The sequence below is a fragment of the Talpa occidentalis genome, unplaced genomic scaffold, assembly GCF_014898055.3.
Source record: "Talpa occidentalis isolate TD23 unplaced genomic scaffold, MPIMG_talOcc4v2.1 talOcc4.7, whole genome shotgun sequence".
In the NCBI taxonomy this organism is placed as follows: Eukaryota; Metazoa; Chordata; class Mammalia; order Eulipotyphla; family Talpidae; genus Talpa; species Talpa occidentalis.
The window spans coordinates 125,771,120-125,780,966 of record NW_023605083.1 but is presented as its reverse complement, the minus strand read 5'-3'; the positions used below and the strand labels follow the sequence as shown (position 1 = coordinate 125,780,966).

Below are 9,847 nucleotides of genomic sequence, written 5' to 3'. Positions count from 1 at the left end.
GCACCACGCCTTTGAATCCTCTCTTCAAAATACACAAACTTCCCACACATAGTTGCTGCCAGCAAAGTTGGGTACAACCAGGCTGGGTGTTTATTCCTGGGGCCGAACTATGTGGGTTATCAAATATTTAGAAACCTATGTTAAATATATAGATGCTTGAAACACCCCCAGTTTCCAAATGTAGCTTTTAATCACAGTGTTATCTCGTTCGAGTGTTACTTTTAGACTTTGGAACACCCACATTCTCTTCTAAATAGAAATCTCCTCCTTGTTTCCTTTAGTGCACTTCATTTGGGGCTTTTTTTGCCTCCAGCCTCCAGCTGCACCTTGGCTCCTCAAGCATAAGTCATGTGTCCTTTCTTTAATCCTTGGTCTGGAATATCCTTTCAAGAAAATGTTGCTCTCAGACCTGAAGCTTTGAGGGCTCTGGGACAACATCAAATCTGCGTGTTCGTGTACAGGCTGTGCGTGTGTGTGGCACTGCAGTTGATCCAGGCAAGCCCTATTTTCAAGTTTATCATACTGATTTTCTCTGCTGAATTATTAGATTTCTAGCATCCCATGTGCCCATAAATTCTTCCATTCCTCTGGCATACAACCTCGTAAGATAGTCCATGCAAATCTAAACATTTAACTATGTCCCCTGCTCCTAGGAGAATTGGAAACAGTCTGGTATTTATCTTAATGCTCTTGTTCCGGTCCCAGCGTGGAGGACACCAGTTAATATGGAGCCAGAAAAACTGGATGTGGCCTCAGGTCTTCCTGAATCTGGGCATTCAGTGCAGCGCGTGACTGAGCTGAATTAAACACCTGGAACTAGGGAGTAATTATGTTTAATCCTCAGTACCACCTGTCTGCATTGAAGACACACAGGGAGGACTTGAGTCAAGGATTCTTCAGGGAGATATGGCCACTCCGTCACTTGAGATGTTCAAGGGCAGCCAAATGTGGACCTTTGTGATTTTTAAAAATTATTTTCTTGGGCCTCCTCTGGTGGCGCAGCAATTGAGCGCTGGGCTGCGAAGCTGCCCGTGGCCTCTGCAGCGCTGGTTCCATCCCCGGCTGCCAGGCGAGGGTCCCACATGGCTCGCAGACCTCTCCTGCCACCCGCTGCTCCCCTTAGCAGTGTACTTCGGTCCTTCTGCCTGCTCTGCTCTCCCCTCTGGCTCTGGTGAATTCTCTCACCCTCCCGCGCTTCTGACTGTACCCAGTGCTTGTATAAATAAATAAATAAATCTTTTTAAAAAAATTATTTTCTTAAAATAGCTGCTCCAGAAGCCTCCCTAGTGGTCTAGAGGTTAAGTCACAGCAGGTTAAGTCGCAGCACTACCACTATGAAGGCCCATGTGGACAGACAGAGTTCGATGCCCGGCCAGGGAGCTGACCCACATGGCGCAGCAGACCTCTCCTGTTTCACCTGCTGTTCCCCTCAGCAGTGTATTTCAGAAGATCTGCCTGTACTACTCTCCACTCTGTCTCTGGTAAATCCTTTCACCCCGCACACCTCTGGCCTACACCCCAGTTCTTGTATGCATAAATAAATATAAATCTTTTTTTTTTTAAAGATTTATTTATTTATTTATACAAGTACTGGGTACAGTCAGAAGCGCAGGAGGGTGAGAGGATTCACCAGACCCAGAGTGGAGAGTAGAACAGGCAGAGTGATGAAGTACACTGCTGAGGGGAGCAGCGGGCGGCAGGAGATTTCTGCGCGCTATGTGGGACCCTCCTCTGGTGGCCGGGGAGCAGCCGGGATCGAACCGGTGCCGCAGAGGCTGCGGGCAGCTTCGCAACCCAGCGCTCAACCGCTGCGCCACAAGGGAGGCCGAATGAAAATAAATCTTGGGCCTCCCCGGTGGCGCAGCGGTTGAGCGCTGGGTTGCGAAGCTGCCCGCAGCCTCTGCAGCGCCCGTTTGATCCCCAGCTGCTCCCCGGCCACCAGAGGAGGGTCCCACATGGTGCGCAGACCTCTCCTGCCGCCCGCCGCTCCCCTCAGCAGTGTATTTCATCAGTCTGCCTGCTCTGCTCCCTGCTCTGGCTCTGGTGAATTCTCTCACCCTCCCGCGCTTCTGACTGTACCCAGTGCTTGTATAAACAAACAAACAAACAAATAAATAAATACATAAATAAATCTTAAAAAAAATTGCTGCTCTGGAGGGATTCTACATGAAGGTGCTGGCAGGTGACAGCTCCTGAGAAACACTGAAGGATCGTTATGGGATTGTAAGTCCCAAGACATTCTAGCCAGACCCTCCTGAAGACAACTGTTTCTCTCAGGTGTATCTGCTCTTAGAATCGGTCATCAGTTCTAATCCATGTTGTGCCTCTCTTCAGACCACAACTTAAAATTTTAGAAATATTTCTGCCATTTTGAATTGTCCTGCTATCACCTGAAAGTTATTCTACTTCTTTGTATTTTGTTAAAACCCATTATCTAGACGCAAGGGTGTGAATTTCTTGTTCAGCTTCATTACTTACTTTAGAATTTGCTCTTTCTTCTGTGAAAACTCCTTCGTGTATGCCTATCTTTCAACAAAATGCTTCAAGGATTTTCAATTGTTTTATGAACACCTTTATATTTGGGAAGTTACACAAGTATTATTTTTCTTTTTTCTTACATGGAAAAAAGTTGTTATTGAAATTAAGCAGCTAAATCATGTGACTAGTTATGGTGGGATTGAGAAATATGATAAATTACATAACCAAATTTAAGTATTAACCTGTTTAATTTTGCATACTTTAATCTCTGTGTAAATAGATTAAGAAGATGAAATTTTCGTAGGCAATATTCAATAATCCCTTTAAATGGGTAATATTCAGTAATCCCTTTATATGCATTATCAAGCCTCATATTAAGCAAAGTGCAACAATAATTTAATATGCTAAACAGACACATACAAAACCTGTGTATCTTGAACTACAAAAGTGGTGTCCATAGTCACATATAGTTTTAGTCAAGTACACATGTCCACAATGAACAAATACTAACAATGTTAATTAAACACTCCCCCGAGATGCTTATCCTGCCTTCAGTTCTTTTTTTAAAAGATTTATTTATTATGCATACAAAAGCTGGGGCACAGGCCAGAGATGCAGAGGGTGAGAGGATTCACCAGAGACAGAGTGGGGAGCAGAACAGGCAGACTGACTGAAATACACTGCTGAGGGGAGCAGCGGGCGAGACAGGAGAGGTTTGCCGCTCCATGTGGGTTGCTCCCTGGCTTGCTGGGGATCGAACTCGTGCTGCAGAGGCTGCGATTACTTCATAGTGCGGTGTTTGACCCCTTGCACCACCAGAGAGGCCCTGCCAACAGCTTTTTAAATAATACCATTCCCGATACTGAAAGCATTTATTTTAAGAAGCTCTAATCTGTCATGGGAAAATTAGTTCTACTAAAATTTTACAAATAATATGTTATAGACCACAAAGATTCTTTTTTTTTTTAATATTTATTTATTTAGTTATACACGAACCGGGGTACAGGCCAGATGTGCAAGAGGATGAGAGGATTCACCAGAGACAGAGCGGGGAGCAGAACAGCCAGAAGGACCAAAGACACTGCTGAGGGGAGCAGCGGGCGTGACAGGAGAGGTCTGCGCGCCATGTGGGACCCTCGCCGGCTGGCCAGGATCGAACCGGCGCTGCAGAGGCTGCGGACAGCTTCACACCTCGGCGCTCAACCGCCTGCGCCACCAGGGGAGGCCCAGACCCCAAAGATTCTTAATAAAAAAAAAATACAATAATTCTGTATTGTCATCCAATACAGAAGCATTCACATGAAACTTTTATTTCTCAAAAAAACCCCACATTTATGATCTAAGAAAACAGAAAATATTAAAACAAATCATCTTCAGCCAGAAACATTCCTACAGAATACTGCATTTTCTTATATCTTCTCCTTAAAAGAAACACAAACTGGGCCTCCCTGGTGGCGCAGCGGTTGAGCGCTGGGTTGCGAAGCTGCCCGCAGCCTCTGCAGCGCCGGTTCGATCCCTGGCTGCTCCCCGGCCACCGGAGGAGGGTCCCACATGGCACGCAGACCTCTCCTGCCACCCACTGCTCCCCTCAGCAGTGTATTTTGGTCCATCTGCCTATTGTGTTCCCTGATCTGGCTCTGGTGAATTCTCTCACCCTCCCGCGCTTCTGACTGCTTATATAAATAAATAAATAAATCTTTTAAAAAAAAACACAAACCAATTCACTATCTTTTCATTAGCTCAGACTACTGTGCTCTTAAACCTTTAGAATACATGAAGAACATGTCTCAGCTATCAAGTCAAAGGTGCCATGTAGATTTCACATATTAAAGAACAACAGTATAGCCTACAGTGGCACAAATACACCTAAGACATAAAAACTACTTTAGTATTTTAGATAGTCAAAAGTCAGAAAGAAAAGCATGGTTTGCAAGTTACTTCATCGTATGTATGGTCATTAAAACCCAATAAATAATTCAAGTATGGTACTGTAAAGGCAAGCAAGGAAGAGCTCAAATATCACTCTAAAATCAAAGACATGAAAATAAATGCTGAAATTTTTGTTTCTCCATCCTTCATTTACATGGCTGGATAGCAGGATCTTATTGTGGAAAACAGAGTTATTGTAAAGGTGAGCTTGATAATGAATCTTCAGTGAGTACAAAAGGTGGCATGTGGTTTCCTTCATCAAAGGCTTTTCTAGCTCATTTCAATGTTTTATTCATAGTAAGCAAATCTTTAATCCTAGCAAACTTCCCTGGGTCCTTTCAAATTAAAAAGATACCATCTTCAACTTTCATATGATCTTCCAATTAACACTGCCTTGTGAATTAATTCTATGATGAACTCTATGACAAGGTCTTCAAGAATATCCACTGACTCAGTATAAGGATTCTGGTCCTCCCCAAATCCATACATAAAGCATCATTAATTCTTTAGAAAAACATTTATTTCTCTTACCCTGTATCCTCCACCTCCTCTACTTTCTTCATTTTCTTCCTCAAAAATAGGGTCTTCTTTCTCATCTACCATCCCACCAATCAGGAAACCTACTGGAGTCAGCTGCCTTGCTCCATGTTTATCATTTTTCATAGCTTCATAATATTCTATTGTGATGTCAATCTGTAATTTACTTACTGTATGCCATTTGGGTTATCTTTTGGAATCTGTTATTACAAAGTGTTGCTAGGAATACCTTTGTATCATAGTTTATGTCTTCTTCTAATTATTTGTCTTGGGTAAGTTCCCAGAAATTGAATTACTAGGTCAAAATACATGTATATTTTTATGACTTTGGATATTTACTGCCAACATCTCCTCCAAAGCAAATTGCACCAATTTGCAATTTCACTGACAACATATGAGTGAGGGCATGTGTTTGTTCAAACAAGTATTTGCTGTTTTAAAAGCTCACTAGTCTTATTCAAGCAAATGCTAGTATAAGTAATTCCCATATAAGTAATTCTTTGGCTTAATACATTACTAAGCCAAGTACCCTCTTTTGGGGTGTTCATGTGATAAACAGAAAGACAAAGCAGCTCTCTGATTTATTGAGAGTTTAATGCATCATTTAGCTTACTATGCTACAGAAAAGTTAACTGGCTACTATAAAAACAAAAGCCTAACTTGAGCATAAGGAACTGCATTTAATTGCATAAACAAACATCAACTCTAAATCATTTGTTTTCACACTTTCAGTGATAACAAACATTAAATGCATCTTTATTTGAGGATTTCCTAAAAACCACTATGTAAGTGCCAACAAGCTTTGTTTGCTTTTTTTTTAACCAAGAGAGAATCAAAGTAAAAAAATTGAGCTCACTGCTACTTCAGAATCAGTGATTTCCTGGTCCTAGGAGAACCTGTAAGGACAGAACAGAGACTTTCTTAGGTCTTTCATTTAACTTCTTGTCCAAAATGTGATCATAGATTACATGTGTTCTCAAAAAGTTCTATGACATCATCCTTGCATGAGAGTCATTCTCAAGAAATAGAGAATTGTTGTCAAAGAGAGCTTGCTGGTTATTTTTCAAGGACAAGATGTAAAATTTACCCATGTTAATTTGGAATGACTGTATTCTACTTTTTTGTTGTCACCATTGTGTGTCTGTGTTAACTGTTTTTTTCCTTAAAGATTTATTTATGTATGCATACAAGAGCTGGGGTTTAGGCCAGAGGTGTGGGGGCGGTGAGAGGATTCATCAGAGACAGAGTTGGGAACAGAACAGACAGACTGACAGAAATACACTGCTGAGGGGAGCATCAGGTGAGACAGGAGAGGTCTGCCGGCACCATGTGGGTAGCTCCCTGGCCAGGTGTCGAACTCGTGCTGCAGTGGTTGCGGATAGCTTCATAGGTTGCATCTTAACCCCTTGCGCCACCAGGGAGGCCCTGTGTTAACATTTTATTTTGAAAATAATTATGGATTCATAGCAATTTACAAAGAGACCTGCATGGCTGTCTTGCACAGTCTTGACCCAGCCTGCTGAAGATCGGTGGGTCCTGTGGGCCTCACACTCTGCCCACCCAACTACAGCTTCTCAGTCCCAATCTCTTCTCCTACTTTGCCATCCATTCACCATTAAATCCCAAGTCTTGCTGGAGCACAAATGCCAAATACACCTATTGGATATTGACACTCATTGGATGATAGCATTAAATTGAAATGTATGCCCCATATTTATGATAGAAGAGATTTGTTTCTTCCTTGAGCTCTCATTTTTGCTGTCGGAAAACCATCTTCAGGGTCTCCTGGTGACGCAAGGGGTTAAGCACCACACTATGAAGCAATCCACAGCCTCTGCAGCACAAGTTCCCTCCCCAGCCGGCCAGGGAGAAACCCACATGGTGCAGCAGACCTTTCTTGTCTCGCCCGCTGCTCCCCTCAGCAGTGTATTTCAGTCTGTCTGCCTGTTCTGTTCCCCACACTGTCTCTGGTGGATCCTCTCACCCCACCTCCACCCCCTCACATCTCTGGCCTGTACCCCAGCTCTTATATGCATAAATAAATAAATCTTAAATAAAAAAATCTTCAAATGTGTCTGCCTGAGTTCTGATAGTGTTCACTTTGTCACTATGGTCTCAACATTTACCTCAAAAGTGTTTTTTGAGATTCTAAAACTGGAGAAAAAAACATATCTCAGAATATTTTAGATCTTATTTAAAAGCCACCACGATTTCCATATAATATGGAGATTTAGAGGAATATATATATATATATATATATATATATATATATATATATATATATATACACCAACCATCTTCTTTTCAGAATGGTCCTTCTAGAAATGTTCCTTTGGCAGAACACTTCTGTAGCCCACTCATGTAATGTGCATGCCACCAACTGTCAACCTTCTATGAAAAATCCATAATGGGTAACATTCTCCTTTTTGAATATAGGCCCCCATCCCTTCCTACCCACTATATAATTAGACTTGTTCATCATATATGTATCACCTGATTCTATTCTAGGGATTAAATGTAAGATTAAATGTAATTCTATTCTAGGGATTAAATGTTGCTTAGGCAGCTAAGCAACATAAACATGATAAAATAATCAAGACAGAACAATCACAGCTCAAAGGAAAATGTACAGGGTCATAGCTGTCTTTGAAGACCAGCTTTTCACCCTCTCTAAAGAGTGATGGATAGGCAGTCCCCATTCTTGCTCACTGACCTGGGTTGATGGCTCTTGGAAGTAGAACACTTTGATCCATTCCAATCTTAGACTGGGTTGAAGAAGACTCCTACTTCCCTTGTTACAGCTGATGTTCTTCCAAAAAAGGACTGCAATCTCCTTTAATAGTTTACTAAAGGGCCTCCCCTGGTGGCGCAGCGGTTGAGCGCTGGGCTGCAAAGCTGCCCACAGCCTCTGCAGTGCCGGTTTGATCCCCAGCCCCCCACGGGGTGCCACATGGCACTCAGACCTCTCCTGCCGAGCCCACTGCTCCCCTCTGCAGTGTTCTTCAGTCCTTCTGCCTGTTCTGCTCCCTGCTCTGGCTCTGGTGAATTCTCTCACCCTCCCGCGCTTCTGACTGTACCCAGTGCATGTATAAAACAAATAAATAAATAAATAACATGCCTCTAAAAAAAAAAAAAAATTTACAGGCGAAAAGCTCCAGCGTTCTCAACCAGCAAGTCTTATTTATCCTAATGGCTCAAATATACATCCCATTTTTCATAATAATTTGCATGTAAATGTGATTTATTCAACAAACATGTATTAAATTCCCTGTATGGGGCCTCCCTGGTGGTGCAAGGGGTTAAGACACAACCTAGGAAGCTGTCCGTAGCCACTGCAGCACAAGTTCTATCCCCCTGCCGGCCAGGGAGCTGCCCACATGGTGCAGGAGACCTCTTCTGACTCGCCCACTGCTCCCCTCAGCAGTGTACTTCAGTCAATCTGCCTGTTCTGCTCCCCACTCTGTCTCTGGTGAATCCTCTTACCCCCCACACCTCTGGCCCATACCCCAGCTCTTGGATGCATAAATAAATAAATCTAAATAAATAAATAAATAAATTCTCTGTATGGATCAGACATAATTGCTGGTGCTGTGAATGCAAAGACATAAACTGAAAATTTTGATACCTAATACAGCAAATATCTAGAGATATAACCCATATAAACAAAAGCTTTTTCTGGTTGTCAATAAATGTTAAGAGTGTAAGGGAATCCTGGAGCCATTATGTTTGAGAACCTCTGTTTTTCCGTCAAGCTGAATAAGAGGGAAAGCACAAATTCAATATTATGAGTAAGCTTTCACAGTTTATTCATTAGTCCCACAAGTATTTATGGGACAGGCACTGTGCCAGATACTAGCGATAAAAGTGGAATTACTTAAAAGAAATAAACTTAATGGGGGAGAGATATGAGTATCTAGGCCATCCCAGCCTGGATGACACGTTAGTTACAATAACGCTGGTGTCCTAAGTCAGACATTTAGTTCAGTCTCAAAAACTCGGGGAAGACTTCCTGGGGAAGTTTAGGATGGTAAGCAAAAGATGGACAGTATTTGCCCAAAAAGGCTCAGTAGAGAGGTTGAGAGGAAAAGGAAGTTGCACAGAGGCCAAGATGACTGGTGGAATCTCGCAGTATTTCTTTTCCAATTATCAAAGCAATCACACATTCAGTCAAATTTCTTGGTTAGTTTGAAAAAAAAAGTTCTGTTAGCCTTATTAAGAATTTTGGATACTATTTGATCCTTTACAACAGCTGAATAGTCTCCTTTCTCCAGGGTTGTAATGCTGTGGCCATGAGGAAACCACAAATTAGGAGCTCCATGTCCCTGCTCACCCAAAGGTGAAGGCATTTGCCATGTGATGTAATACATGGTGTGCCTGTTTAGTACTTGCCTCTTTGGTTTCTCTCCAACAACATGCACAATTTACTTTTGTGATTTTTTAACATTATTGATCAAATTGGCCACATTTCTCTCTGGAAATTATGTCTGCTAAATATAGTCCAGGAGGACCTTGAACTTCACCCTCTTCATCAGCCAAGTTTGAATTTCCAGTAAGTTGCAGAGAAACGTTCCTCCCAACTAGAGTTCAGAGTAAGGGGCACCAGGGACCACCTGGGAAGCCTTGAGAGGCATCAGAGACTAGATATCCGTGGAGAGTTCTGAGAAGTCTTGAGGGTAAGTATTTTTTTTTCTGTTTTTTTTTTAAAGATTTATTTATTTATGCATACAAGAACTGGGGTACAGGCCAGAGATGCGGGGGTGGGGGGGTGAGAGGATTCACCAGAGACAGAGTGGGGAGCAAAACAGGCGGATGTACTGAAATACATTGCTGAGGGGAGCAGCAGGCAAGACAGGAGGGGTCTGCTTTGCCATGTGGGTTTCTTCCTGGCCAACCAGGAATCGCA

The 9,847-nt window shown here is 42.5% G+C and overlaps 1 pseudogene; it reads right to left on the bottom strand.

The window, feature by feature from the left end:
* Nucleotides 1-4,598: 4,598 nt before the first annotated feature.
* LOC119231618 (transcription initiation factor TFIID subunit 13-like) lies at nucleotides 4,599-5,010 on the bottom strand (annotated as a pseudogene).
* Between the last annotated feature and the right edge of the window lie 4,837 nt (nucleotides 5,011-9,847).